The sequence below is a fragment of the Stenella coeruleoalba genome (genome assembly GCF_951394435.1).
Source record: "Stenella coeruleoalba genome assembly, chromosome: 2".
Taxonomy (NCBI): domain Eukaryota; kingdom Metazoa; phylum Chordata; class Mammalia; order Artiodactyla; family Delphinidae; genus Stenella; species Stenella coeruleoalba.
Window position 1 is genome coordinate 118,052,423 of NC_137147.1, and position 13,164 is coordinate 118,065,586.

A 13,164-nucleotide genomic window follows, 5' to 3' on the forward strand; every position below is an offset into this window, starting at 1 on the left:
CCGGCTGAACTTCTCAAACACAAAGAAGCCAAGACTGAGCTCCGGATTTCCCTTCAAAATCTGGACTTTTGAGTGAATGGCTCTAGTACACTTTAATTGGGCTGGACTCAATCCCGACATCTCCTCTTTCTTATCCCCTTTATTGAGTCCTGTCAACTCGACATCATTACGGTTTCTCAATACCTGCCCGCTTTTCTCTATTAATAGAACAAGAAGACAAAAAAGTGAGAAGACAGCTCTAAACAACACAAACAGCTTCAACTGACTGACATATATAGAACCCGGAACTGCAGAACTGACTGTAAGCTGGGCCATAAAGAAAGCCTGCAATTGTAGAGGAATGAAAACATCAGGATTTTCTTTCTGATTTAATCATTAGGAATTAAGCTTAGAAATCAATAACATAAAGATAACTAGACAATCTCATTTTTTAAAGAAATTAAGCACTGTACCTCTAGAAAAACCTATGTATCATAGAAGAACTTAATATAGAAATTAGGAAGTATTTTGCATTAAATGGTAATGGTAATTTGACATAATACTCATGGGATGCAGCTAACTCAGTGCTTAAAGGTAACTTTATAACAAATGCTTAAATAAGAGTACAGTCTGAAAATCAGTATCTAATTTTCCATACCAAGAATTTAAATGAAGAAAAGAAACTTAAACTCAGAGGGTATAGGAAGAAGGAAAGAGTAAAATTAAGAACAGAAATCAATAAATCAATAAAGGAAAAGTTAGTTTTAGAAAGATTAAAAAACTAATAAGCCCCCTTGTAAGACTGATCAAGAAAATAAGAGATAAAGCATATTGCCAGTAGACTATTACATATTGAATTGGAAACCCTGGTCAGTGCAGGAAGGAAAAATAGTTATTTTAGAAAAGATGAGTCAAAATTTTCATCATTTGAAACTAATTTAGTGGCTTAAACTGAAAACCAGAATTAATTATAATTTACAAACACATTATTAGAGTTAATAAATGACCTCAACAAGGTGGTTGGAATTAGAATACATTTATAACAATATAAAACAATATAAAAACAATTGACTTAATTTTCTATATACAGCAGCTCATAATGAAAATATAATAAAAATGTCAATAACTTCAAAACTACGAGTTACCTAGCAATTGATTTAGCAAAATATGGGCAAGATGCTTATTGAGAAAGTTTAAACAATGTAACTGATGATTACTAAAGACTGTTTAAAGTTGTATAGATACCACATGATTCAGTGATCTTAGTATTTACCTAAATGAGTTGAATACTTATGCCTGTGCAAAAACCTCACAGAGATGTTTATAGCCATAATTGCCAAAAATTGGAAGCAACCAAGATGTTCTTCAGTAGTTGAGTGGATAAACAAACTGTGGTATATCCACACAATGGAATATTATTCAGCAATAAAAATAAATGAGCTGTCTATCAAGCCACAAAAGGCATGGAGGAAAATTAAATGCAGAAGTGCAAGAAGCCAGTCTGACAGTATGGTACTGGCACAGAAACAGAAATATAGATCAATGGAACAGGATAGAAAGCCCAGAGATAAACCCACACACATATGGTCACCTTATCTTTGATAAAGGAGGCAAGAATATACAGTGGAGAAAAAACAGCCTCTTCAATAGTGGTGTTGGGAAAACTGTACAGCTACATGTAAAAGAATGAAATTAGAACACTCCCTAACACCATACACAAAAATAAACTCAAAATGCATTAAAGACCTACATGTAAGGCCAGCCATTATAAAACTCTTAGAGGAAAACATAAGAAGAACACTCTTTGAAATAAACCACAGCAAGATCCTTTTTGACCCACCTCCTGGAGAAATGGAAATAAAACCAAAAATAAACAAATGGGACCTAATGAAACTTAAAATCTTTTGCACAGCAAAGGAAACCATAAACAAGGCGAAAAGACAACCCTCCGAATGGGAGAAAATCATTGCAAATGAAGCAACGGACAAAGGATTAATCTCCAAAATATATAAGCAGCTCATGCAGCTCAATATCAAAAAAACAAACAACCCAGTCCAAAAATGGTCAGAAGACCTAAATAGACATTTCTCCAAAGAAGATATACAGATTGCCAACCGACACATGAAAGAATGCTCAACATCATTAATCATTAGAGAAATGCAAATCAAAACTACAATGAGATATCATCTCACACCAGTTAGAATGGCCATCATCAAAAAATCTACAAACGATAAATGCAGGAGAGGGTGTGGAGAAAAGGGAACCCTCTTGCACTGTTGGTGGGAATGTAAATTGATATAGCCACTATGGAGAATAGTATGGAGGTTCCTTAAAAAATTAAAAATAGAACTACCATACGACCCAGCAATCCCACTACTGGACATATACCCTGAGAAAACCATAATTCAAAAAGAGTCATGTACCACAATGTTCATTGCAGCTCTGTTTACAATAGCCAGGACATGGAAGCAACCTAAGTGTCTACCAACAGATGAATGGATAAAGAAGATGTGGCACATATATACAATGGAGTATTTACTCAGCCATAAAAAGAAACGAAATTTAGTTATTTGTAGTGAGGTGGATGGACCTTGCATCTGTCATACAGAGTGAAGGAATTCAGAAAGAGAAAAACAAATATCATATGCTAACACATATATATGGAATCTAAGGAAAAGGAAATGGTCATGAAGAACCTAGGGGCAAGATGGGAATAAAGACACAGACCTACTAGAGAATGGACTTGAGGCTATTGGGAAGGGGAAGGGTAAGCTGGGACAAAGTGAGAGAGTGGCATGGACATATATACACTACCAAATGTAAAATAGATAGCTAGTGGGAAGCAGCCGCATAGCACAGAGAGCTAGCTCGGTGCTTTGTGACCACCTAGAGGGGTGGGATAGGGAGGGTGGGCGGGAGGGAGACGCAAGAGGGAAGAGACATGGGGATACATGTATATGTGTAACTGATTCACTTTTTTTATAAAGCAGAAACTAACACACCATTGTAAAGTAATTATACTCCAATAAAGATGTTAAAAAAATAAATAAAAATAAAAAAAACAAATCACACTGAAAAAAAAAAAGGAAGCCAGTCTGAGAAGGCTATGTAAAGTGTATTTCCAACTATATGACATTCTGGAAAAGACAGAGCTAGGGATAATGAAAAGATCAATGATTGCCAGGGTTGGGGAGGAGAGGGGAGGGAAGAATGGGTAGGTAGAACACAGGGGATTTTTAGAACAGTTGAGACAATTCTGTATGATAGTGTGATGGCAGGCACATGACATTATACATTTGTCCAAGCTCATAGAACTGTACAACACAAAAGTGAATGCTAAGGTAAATTATGGACTTCAGTTAATAATAATGTGTCAATAATGGTTTGTCCATTGTAACCACATTAATGGTAGATCTTAACAATTGGGGATACTGTGTATAGGGAGGAAGAGGAGATAGGAGGGAACTCTGTACTTTTGCAGTTACTCTGTATACTAAAATTGCTCTAAAGATTAAAGTCTATTACAAAAAAAAAGATATATAGAAAGTAACCATATTCATGGCTAGGAAGAGAATGATATCATGAAGCTGTTCTTAGATTAATTTGTAAAAAAAAATTGCCAATCAAAATCTCCACTGCTTTTATTTGGGGGTGGGGATATTAGACAAATGGATTCTAAAATTTACATGGAAGAACAAAGAAGAAAAGAAATTGATCTGAAGGACTACAACAAGGTGGGGGGCTTACCCAAATAGATATCAAGACTTACTACAAACCTATAGGAATTAATTATTATGAGATATTGGCACAGATATAGATAAACAGGTAGAGACCTTATTTATGGAAATTATATACCTGATAGAGATGGACTTGTAGGTCACTGGGAGTTAGGATAGGTCTTTTCAATAAAAGATGCTTTGAAGTTTGATTATCCTATGGATAAAAAATAAAATATCATCCCCACCTTAAACCATAAGCAAACAATTCAGGATAAAGATTGTGAAAAGCAAAACTTTAGAGCTTTTCCAAGAAGTTATATGAGAATGTATGTGTGACCTTGAGGGTTTTAAAACCATACCCTGTAGATATATGCCCCACACAAAAACACAACCTGCAAAGAAAAGTATTTATAAATTCAGCTCACCAAGTTTTTTTATACATGTGAATCTTGGTACTGTAATAATAAAGTTTTTTTTTTCTTTTAAAAAGGCTAGATATTGGGTGAAAAGTTTTGTAACAAAAGATACTAAGAAAGCATTATTATTAGAATGTTTAAAGTACCATTTCAAATAAATAAGAAAAACTCCAAAGCTATCATCCTAAGGGAATAATGGATCCCCTTTCACAATTTCAGATTGGCAAATGGTAAAAAATCTTGCAATACTAGGTGCAGGCGAAGATGTTGCACAGTAGGAAATTACTGGCTGACGTTGGGTGTATTAATTAATATACCTACTTTGAAGAGCAATTTGGCAATACCTCATGAGTCAACTTTAGGATCCATACAACCTGCAAACCAACAATTCAACTCTGAGATACGGTGTTTCTTATTGGGACCTTACTGGTAATTTGGGCAGAGTAAGCCTCTCTTCTGGGGTATCATTCATATCCCACTGTGTGTGAGTCATGCCCCCTATATCACGGTCATTCAAACATCCAAACATTCTTCAAACATTTCTAATCACTTCTAGTGGGGCAGTCCATGGCTGATTGAAAACTCTGGGAGAAATTGACTTATGCATCAGAAGACACATCTGAGAATCTTCTTTAGAGCTTTGTGTAACTCTGTAGTTGTAAAATATAGTAAGCATCTTAAGTATCCATCTTCAGGGAAATTAAGTACAATGTAGCATCTTCTGACAATGGAAATAGGATATGACTGTTAAAATGAGGTTAATAAAGCTACATTTATCATTGTGGATAAAATTCTTGAAGGAGATGTTGATTTAAAAGCTTGGACTTCCCTGGTGGCACAGTGGTTAAGAATCTGCCTACCAATGTAGGGGACACAGGTTCGAGCCCTGGTCCAGGAAAATCCCACATGCCGCAGAGCAACTAAGCCCGTGCGGCACAACTACCGAGCCTGCACTCTAGAGCCCGTGAGCCACGACTGCTGAGCCCGTGTGCTGCAGCTACTGAAGCCCGCGCACCTAGAGCCTGTGCTCTGCAACAAAGAGAAGCCACCACAATGAGAAGCCTGCGCGCTGCAATGAAGAGTAGCCCCTGCTCACCACAACTGGAGAAAGCCCACTTGCAGCGGTGAAGGCCCAATGCAGCCAATAAATAAATAAATAAATTTATAAAAAAGTAATAAAAGCATAGCTCAAGGATGTATTATACAACATGGAGAATATAGCCAATATTTTGTAATAACTGTAAATGGAAAGTAACCTTCAAAAATTGTATGAAAGGGCTTCCCTGGTGGCGCAGTGGTTGAGAGTCTGCCTGCCGATGCAGGGGACACGGGTTCGAGCCCTGGTCTGGGAGGATCCCGCATGCCGCGGAGCGCCTGGGCCCATGAGCCACAACTACTGAGCCGGCGCGTCTGGAGCCTGTGCTCCGCAGCGAGAGAGGCTGCGATAGTGAGACGCCCGCGCACCGTGATGAAGAGTGGCCCCCACTTGCCACAACTAGAGAGAGCCCTTGCACAGACACGAAGACCCAACACAGCCAAAAACAAATAAATAAATAAATTAAAAAAAAAATTGTATGAAATATTTTAAAAATTTAAAAAAAGGATAGAGGAAGATTATTGTTTCCCTCAGGTACCTCTGAGTTGACATGATAAAATAATTATGCATTACTGTAAAAAAAAAATAAGAGTATGGGGTAATATATCACTTATATACATCTCACAATAAATAAAGTTTATAATTATGAAAAATAGTACAGTATTATATATCCCTGAGTGACATCTTACAAAATAACTGCATGTGATAAATATAATTTTAGAATAGTGGTTACTTCTGTCAGGGCATGATGGGAAAGTCAGAAAGAAGCACACAGGAAATGTAATTGCCGTTAAGTTTTTATTATACCAGTACCTGCGTGTTATAAAATTTTCTATATATATTCATAGGGCTAATTTTTTTAAGAAAGTAACCAAAGAAAACTAAGTGTAATAAAATAACAAGAGTAGAAGTAGGAATACATAACCAAGGCTGAGAAAGTTTGAGTGGAGTTACTAGGTCCAGAGATCTAAAAATGACTATGAACTAAGGTATATAAGCAATGTCAGGGTGAAATCAATAAAACAGTAAATAAACAGACCAATCAATGAAATAAACTCTTTAGATCAAGAAAAGTCAGGAAAGATTAGAGAAGACCTCAGTGTAGGAGTTATAATGTTAAAACCCACTTATTTAGTGTTTATTTAACATTTGCAGAGCAGTTTGATGGATATGATCTCACTGGATCCTAACAAAGAATATGACAGTAAAACAAGAGACATCAAATGAGGAGGGACTGGTACTTGACATGGTGGTGAGCTACTTCTTAGCTTATTAAATTGACTTAACTTCTCTAAGTGCAATTAAAGTGAAAAAGAGTGCTGAAGAAATTTACATTTATGAAGTCTGAGAGTCAGTGTTCACACTGACTATAGAGAATTCTGTAGCTTCCAGAAATGATGAGTACCTAGTAATCATTGTATCCTTCTCTCTCCCACTTCTCATAGGATAAAGGTAAATCCCCAAATTACAGAATATTACTTAGGCCATCCATCCCTGCCAGAACTCTAGACAGAGATACTTTGATTAAAGACAGATGGTAGAAACCCTTGGAAGGACCAAGGCCTGCATGGTCTCTGTGTTCCCTGTTAACACTGAGTTGTCCTTCAGGATGTTCAACACCAAACTGGCCCAGCTTTTTCTGCCAGAGCACCACCTGCCCCCTGAAGTTGAGTTATTCCTTCTTAGCTGTGGTGTTTCTGGTTCCACTTGAATGTTTCTGGATGGGCAGACACCACTCAGAGTTAAGCCTGGCCCATAGAATACCACTGATTTAATTGACCATTTCTCATCTCATGTCCTTCCTACCCTCCTTGCAGACCCATCTGTTTATTGTTAAGTTGAGCTCCCTGTCTTTTCCTGCTTACATTAAAAAAATTTTAATGCTATAATGAGATTTCACTTATTCTTTCTTCTTAGTCTTTTTTTTTTTTTTTTTAAAGATCTGGTTTGTTTTCTTTCAGTTACTCTTACTAAGGAATGAATCAGAATCATTTAGAATATTTTGTTTCTTCCAAATCTGTCCATTTTGGCAACTTATGTTAAAGCATTGAGTTCTTTATTAATATTTCTGTGTCAAGGGTTCCTAAGACTGCCCTCAGTTCAGGTGGTTCTCTAGAAGGACTCAGCATTTTGTCATACTCTTAGCTATGATTTCCTGTAGGAAAGATACACAGCAAAATCAATGAAGAGAAAAGTGCATAGGAGGGTCTGGAGGAAACCACATGTAAGCTTCCAAGAGTCCTCTCCCAGTGGAGTCACTTAGGACAGGCTTGATTCCTCTAGTGGGAAGGTGTGACAGCACCTGTGAAATGTTGTCTACCAGGGAAGCTCATTAGATTTTTGAAGTAGATCTGTGCTGGGAACTGGTCATATAGGCCCCCTCTGCCTAGTGTGTATTTCATTTCCAGACTCTTAGAAAGGAAGTGGGTGTTTAGCATAAGGCAAATTGTTTGCATACATGGCTTAGGAACAGTGAGCTGCTCTTGTCACTTAGTTTGGTGGGGGAAACCTTCCAACTCCAAGTTCCTTCCAGATGCCAACCAAGGAATAAGCTTGCACACAGGCCTTTTAAAAGCTAGCTACTTATGCTTTTCTGTGCAATTTCTTTATTCTTTTGGAATGGAATGTTAACTCAGGGCTCATTTAAGAATCATGTATACCTTTTATTAAACTCATTCTGGTCATTTCAGGGCAAGATGGTAACTGTGGATATGCTGTCAGAGATGGAATTAAAGTGAAAGTACATGTATTTGATGCTTCAGAAACCCTAGCCCCTTCCTCTCCTTTCCTCTAATCCTCTCCAAGCACAGCCTATGAATTAGGAGTGATTGATAAAGACGTAAGAAATTCTGAGGTTTCTTTTTTTCTGTAGATGAGATTTTTTAAGAGACCAGTAGTGTGGCCAGGTATGGCATTAACCAGAGGAGAGAGAACCTATTTCTCTGTTAATACATTTTGTTTCTTTCCAAGAACATATGTAGTGGGACTGAAGAATGCATCTAGTCCTTTTTGTTGATCCTAATTTTGGAGGGATTTCTGTCTCCATGATATATTTTTTTAATAGATGTCTGGTATATGGAATGATCTCCCTTCTCTCAGTTGGCTCACAAATTTAGTAAGAAGTTGGATGATAGATTGGGAGGCTGTATTTTAGACGAAAAAAACCAAATTGACTATAAAAGCAGAGAATCATCTGTCCTTTATATGGAACTGATCTCGAGAGACCTTTCCCTAATGATAGTCTCCTTTAGATAAGGGTGGGGGGGATTATTTCTGCTACAAGCACAATTAAATATACCCAGGTGTACAGACTCTTACTCTGTTCTATCAGAATACTGAATAATCCTTCTTTAGAATTTTATTTGCCTTTTCCCATAAGATAAGCTTACACCATCAGATTTTCACTTTCATTGAATTTAGTTTAGATATTTCCCCCCCTATTTTAAGAGAATGTGGTAGGAAATTTTCTTTCTACTGGTAAGAAAAAAGATATTGTGGTTAACTAAAAAGATGTCTCAGTAATGACACATTCTGACTCATAATAACTACCTGCTGCTTTGTCATTGGAATTGATATTTAGATTGTGAAAACAAACCCTTTTCATCACATTTACACTAAAGGAGAGCTTTGAGAAGCACAATTTGAGTTAATGTTACTGAATAGCTCTGATACACGTAATGATAACTTATGCTGTTGTCATTCTCAGAACCTCTTTCCTTTCTTGAGTTTCTCATTCAGATAGGGGTTGTGGTCCAGGTTCAATCAGAAACTTCTGAGCTGGAATTTAAAAGGTTTGTTCTTTTTCCATTTGGCCAGTTGCTACCAGCCAGCTGGGGAGGATGTCTGGGTTAAAACCATAATAAATGAAGCTTCCATTAGTCTCCTTGGCTTGGGGCTGTTTCCTGTAAAGACCTTGTCTTGCCTTTAGTAGTTTGAAGAAACCAAATACTTATTTTTGTTCAATAAATGAAAGCTGAAATTTAACCGGTAGGGTAGCATAGGTATGTTGTTTTACGAAGAGATTCTGCTTCTAGTGCTGATGGTTTGCAGAGCGTGGGTTATATTTTAACTTGTGGCCCTTTGGGTGTTTATGACAATAACCTATGAACTTTTGTCATTGTAGAAAATGGAACAGATATGTTTGTTTGTTTTTAAGTATCCTTTGAGATGAAGAAAACTCAGTATATTTTAATACTTAGTTGGATTTACCTCACTGTCATTTTCTTCAAACCTTAGATTTGTAAGTTTCCTTTATTCTGAAGAATGCATTGTGAATTGGAGGGATGACGTTTTCAAGCATCAAAGGGACCACAATCTAACAGTGTATTAGCTTTATGTACACCCTTAAGATTACGTTTTTTTTCCTGGGCACATGTCTTTTGTGTTTATATGTTTGTAGTTCAGTACACTTGGCATTGCACACTTGGGGAAATTGGTTAAAATGCTTTTGCAAAACTTACTAAAAGAATTCTGGTTCCAGGTAAAATTGAATAAAACCACTCCAACCTTTTTTCCCCAATGAATACAAACATGAAACTGGATAAAATGCCAGTTGAAGCTAGTTGAGTTCTTTGAAAAGTAAATATCAGCAATAAGGAAGAATACTAGAATGAAATACCACTGAACTAGAGATGGGCTTACAGTATTTTTCTCTGCTAATTCCACAGCTTGAATTCAGTGCAGTCCAAAATCCTGAATCAGTATTGGAACACAGATGGAAATCCAGGAGACACTTCTAGTTCTGGCTCAAGGAGTAGAAAAGGGAAGCCCTAAAGCTCTGAGAGAAGGGAGAATACTTCCATCCTTTTTGTCTCCTGTTTCTTGGTTTTGTCATGCCCCAGCTCCCTGGCAATCTTGTGGCAAGAGGCAGTAGCAGCAGAAACAGCTGGCAGTGGGAAACTGCAGGAGCCAGTGAGTTAAGGGAACATCCTGTCTATCTGGTAAAGCTATCGTTATGAAAGGCAGGGCTAAACCATTGCTTGTTTCCCCCCACCCCCTCTCGATCCTCCTGCTACTCTGGTGCAGTCATAGAAGTGGGTTGTTGCTGATTGGAGGAGTGACAAGGGATGTTCCAGGGTACCAGAAAGTATCAGCGGAGACAGGTGAGAAGGAGGGGCTTTGGAAATAAACCCATGAACCTGTGAACTCCTAGACTCACTATAATCTGCACATGCTTGGATCTCATCCTTATTAGCATACCAAGGGCTTTGAGGATGGAATTAATGAATAGAATGTCACCCGAGTCCCAGACTGATCTCTACATGGTACACACCCAGTGTAAATCTGAATGGCCCTACATAGCTTTTGAAAATGGAACTGATATTGCGACTACAGCCCATAGAGGTGAGTTGGAATTAGTGGCCAGAAGCTAACCAAATCAAGTGCCTGATAAAAAAATATCAACATTCACCATAGATTTAAACAAGGCATGTTCCATATGGGCGTATGAAGTACTACAAAAATCTCAGATCACGTGGGAAAAGACAACAGATGACAAAGAAAAGATAACTTTAAAGCAACTATTGTAAAAGTGCTCAAATGAATAATCTTAAATCCTGAAATAAAAGTTAAAATAGGAAGTAATCAGTAAAGAAATAGGAAATATGAAGTAAACCAAATGGAAATTTTAGAATTAAAAAATACAGTAGCCTCTCTACCCTGCACCCCCCACACCAAAAATGAAAAAACCCTCGCTGTATGGATTCAGTAACAGAATGGAGGTGACAGAGGAAAGAATCAGCAAACTTGAAAATAAGTCAGTAGAAATTATCCGTTGTTAATAAAGGAGAGGAAAAATATTGAAGAGACCCTTGAACTGTTGGAGAATAACAAAAAGGCATAATGTTTGTATGATTAGAGGCTCAGAAGGAAAGAAGAGTGTGTTGCTAAAAAACATTCCAAGAAATAATAATAGCTGAAAACTTTCCAAGGTTGGCAAAAGAGATGAACCTATAAATTCCAGAAGCTAAGCTAATCCCAGACAAGATAAATCCAAAGAAACATACACTCAGGAAATGGTAAATATAACAAAATCTTCTCTTCTTGAATTATTAAAAAAGTGGTTCATCATTTTAATCAAAGTAAAACATTGTCTGATGGGAATTTTCAATGTATTTAGATGTAATATGTAAGAACTTTATAAAAGGGAGATGACGAGGAAACCTATATGGTGGTATGGAAGGCAGAATAATCTCCCCCTGTCCCCGCCCCACGTCCAGTATCTACATTCTAATCCCCAAGTCCTGTGAATGAATATGTTACAATAAATGGCAAAAAGAACGGTGTGGGGGGAGACCTTCAAGATGGCGGAGGAGTAAGACGTGGAGATCACCTTCCTCCCTACAAATACACCAGAAATACATCTGCATGTGGGACAACTCCTACAGAACACCTACTGAACGCTGGCAGAAGACCGCAGAGCTCCCAAAAGACAAGAAACTCCCCACATACCTGGGTAGGGCAAAAGAAAAAGAAAAAACAGAGACAAAAGAATAGGGATGGGACCTGCACCTCTAGGTGGGAGCTGTGAAGGAGGAAAAGTTTCCACATGCTAGGAAGCCCCTTCACTGGCGGAGACGGGGTGGACAGGGAAGACGCATCGGAGCCACGGAGGAAAGCGCAAGCAACGGGTACAGAGGGCAAAGTGGAGAGATTCCCGCACAGAGGATCGGTGCCGACCAGCACTCACCAGCCTGAGAGGCTTGTCTGCTCAACCGCTGGGGTGGGTGGGGGCTGGAAGCTGAGGTTCGGGCTTCAGAGGTCAGACCCCAGGGAGAGGACTGGGGTTGGCTGGGTGAACACAGCCTGAACAGAGCTAGTGCGCCACAGCTAGCCCGGAGGGAGTCCGGGAGAAAGTCTGCACCTGCCTAAGAGGCAAGAGACCATTGTTTTGGGGTGCGCGAGGAGAGGGAATTCAGAGCACCGCCTAAATGAGCGCTAGAGACAGGCACGAGCCGAGGCTATCAGCGCTGACACCAGAGTCGGGCATGAAACACTAAGGCTGCTACTGCAGCCACCAAGAATCCTCTGTGCAAGCACAGGTCACTATCCACACTTCCGCTACTGGGAACCTGTGCAGCCCGCTACTGCCACAGTCTCATGATGCAGCGACAACTTCCCCAGGAGAACACACAGTGTGCCTCAGGCTGGTGCAATGTCATGCTGGCCTCTGCTGCCACAGGCTCGCCCTGCATTCTGTACCCCTCCCTCCGCCCGGCCTGAGTGAGCCAGAGCCCCCGAATCAGCTTCTCCTTTAACCCCATCCTGTCTGGGCTGGAACAGACGCCCTCAGGCGACCTGCACGCAGAGGCAGGGCCAAATCCAAAGTTAAACCCCAGGAGCTGTGCGAACAAATAAGAGAAAGGGAAATCTCTCCCAGCAGCCTCACGAGCAGTAGATTAAATCTTCACAATCAACTTGATGTACGCTGCATCTGTGGAATACCTGAATAGACAACGAATCATCCCAAAATTGAGGAGGTGGACTTTGGGAGCACCTGTAGGCTTGGGGTTTGCTTTCTGCATCTAATTTGTTGTTTCTGGTTTTTGTTTATCTTAGTTTAGTATATAGAGCTTATCATCATTGGTAGATTTGGTTGCTCGCTTCCTTTTTTTTATATATATAGATAAGTATATTTTTTCCTTTTTTTCTTTTTGTGAGTGTGTATATGTATGCGTATGCTTCTTTGTGTGATTTTGTCTGTATAACTTTGCTTTTACCATTTGTCCTAGGGTTCTGTCTGTCTGTTTTTTGTTTTTGTTTTTTTTTTGTATAGTTTTTAGCACTTGTTATCATTGGTGGATTTGTTTATTGGTTTGGTTGCTCTCTTCGTTCCTTCTTTTTTAAAATTTTTAATAATGTGTTTTTTAATTTTTTATTTTAATAACTTTATTTATTTTCTTTCTTTCTTTCTCTGTTTCTTCTCCCTTATCTTCTGAGCCGTGTGGCTGACAGG

General features: G+C 38.7%; 1 protein-coding gene across 6 annotated transcripts in view; it reads left to right on the forward strand.

The window, feature by feature from the left end:
- Positions 1–13,164, forward strand: part of MCTP2 (multiple C2 and transmembrane domain containing 2) — a 251,996-nt gene that overhangs the window by 36,744 nt on the left and 202,088 nt on the right. For 2 of the 6 annotated variants that reach the window (XM_079914836.1, XM_079914837.1), the window contains exons 2-3: positions 208–301; positions 6,368–6,462. The exons of the other annotated variants lie outside the window; for them this stretch is intronic. The gene's annotated coding sequence lies outside the window, so the exon portion shown is untranslated. The remainder of the gene's footprint in view (positions 1–207; positions 302–6,367; positions 6,463–13,164) is intronic. 6 annotated transcript variants of the gene reach the window in all.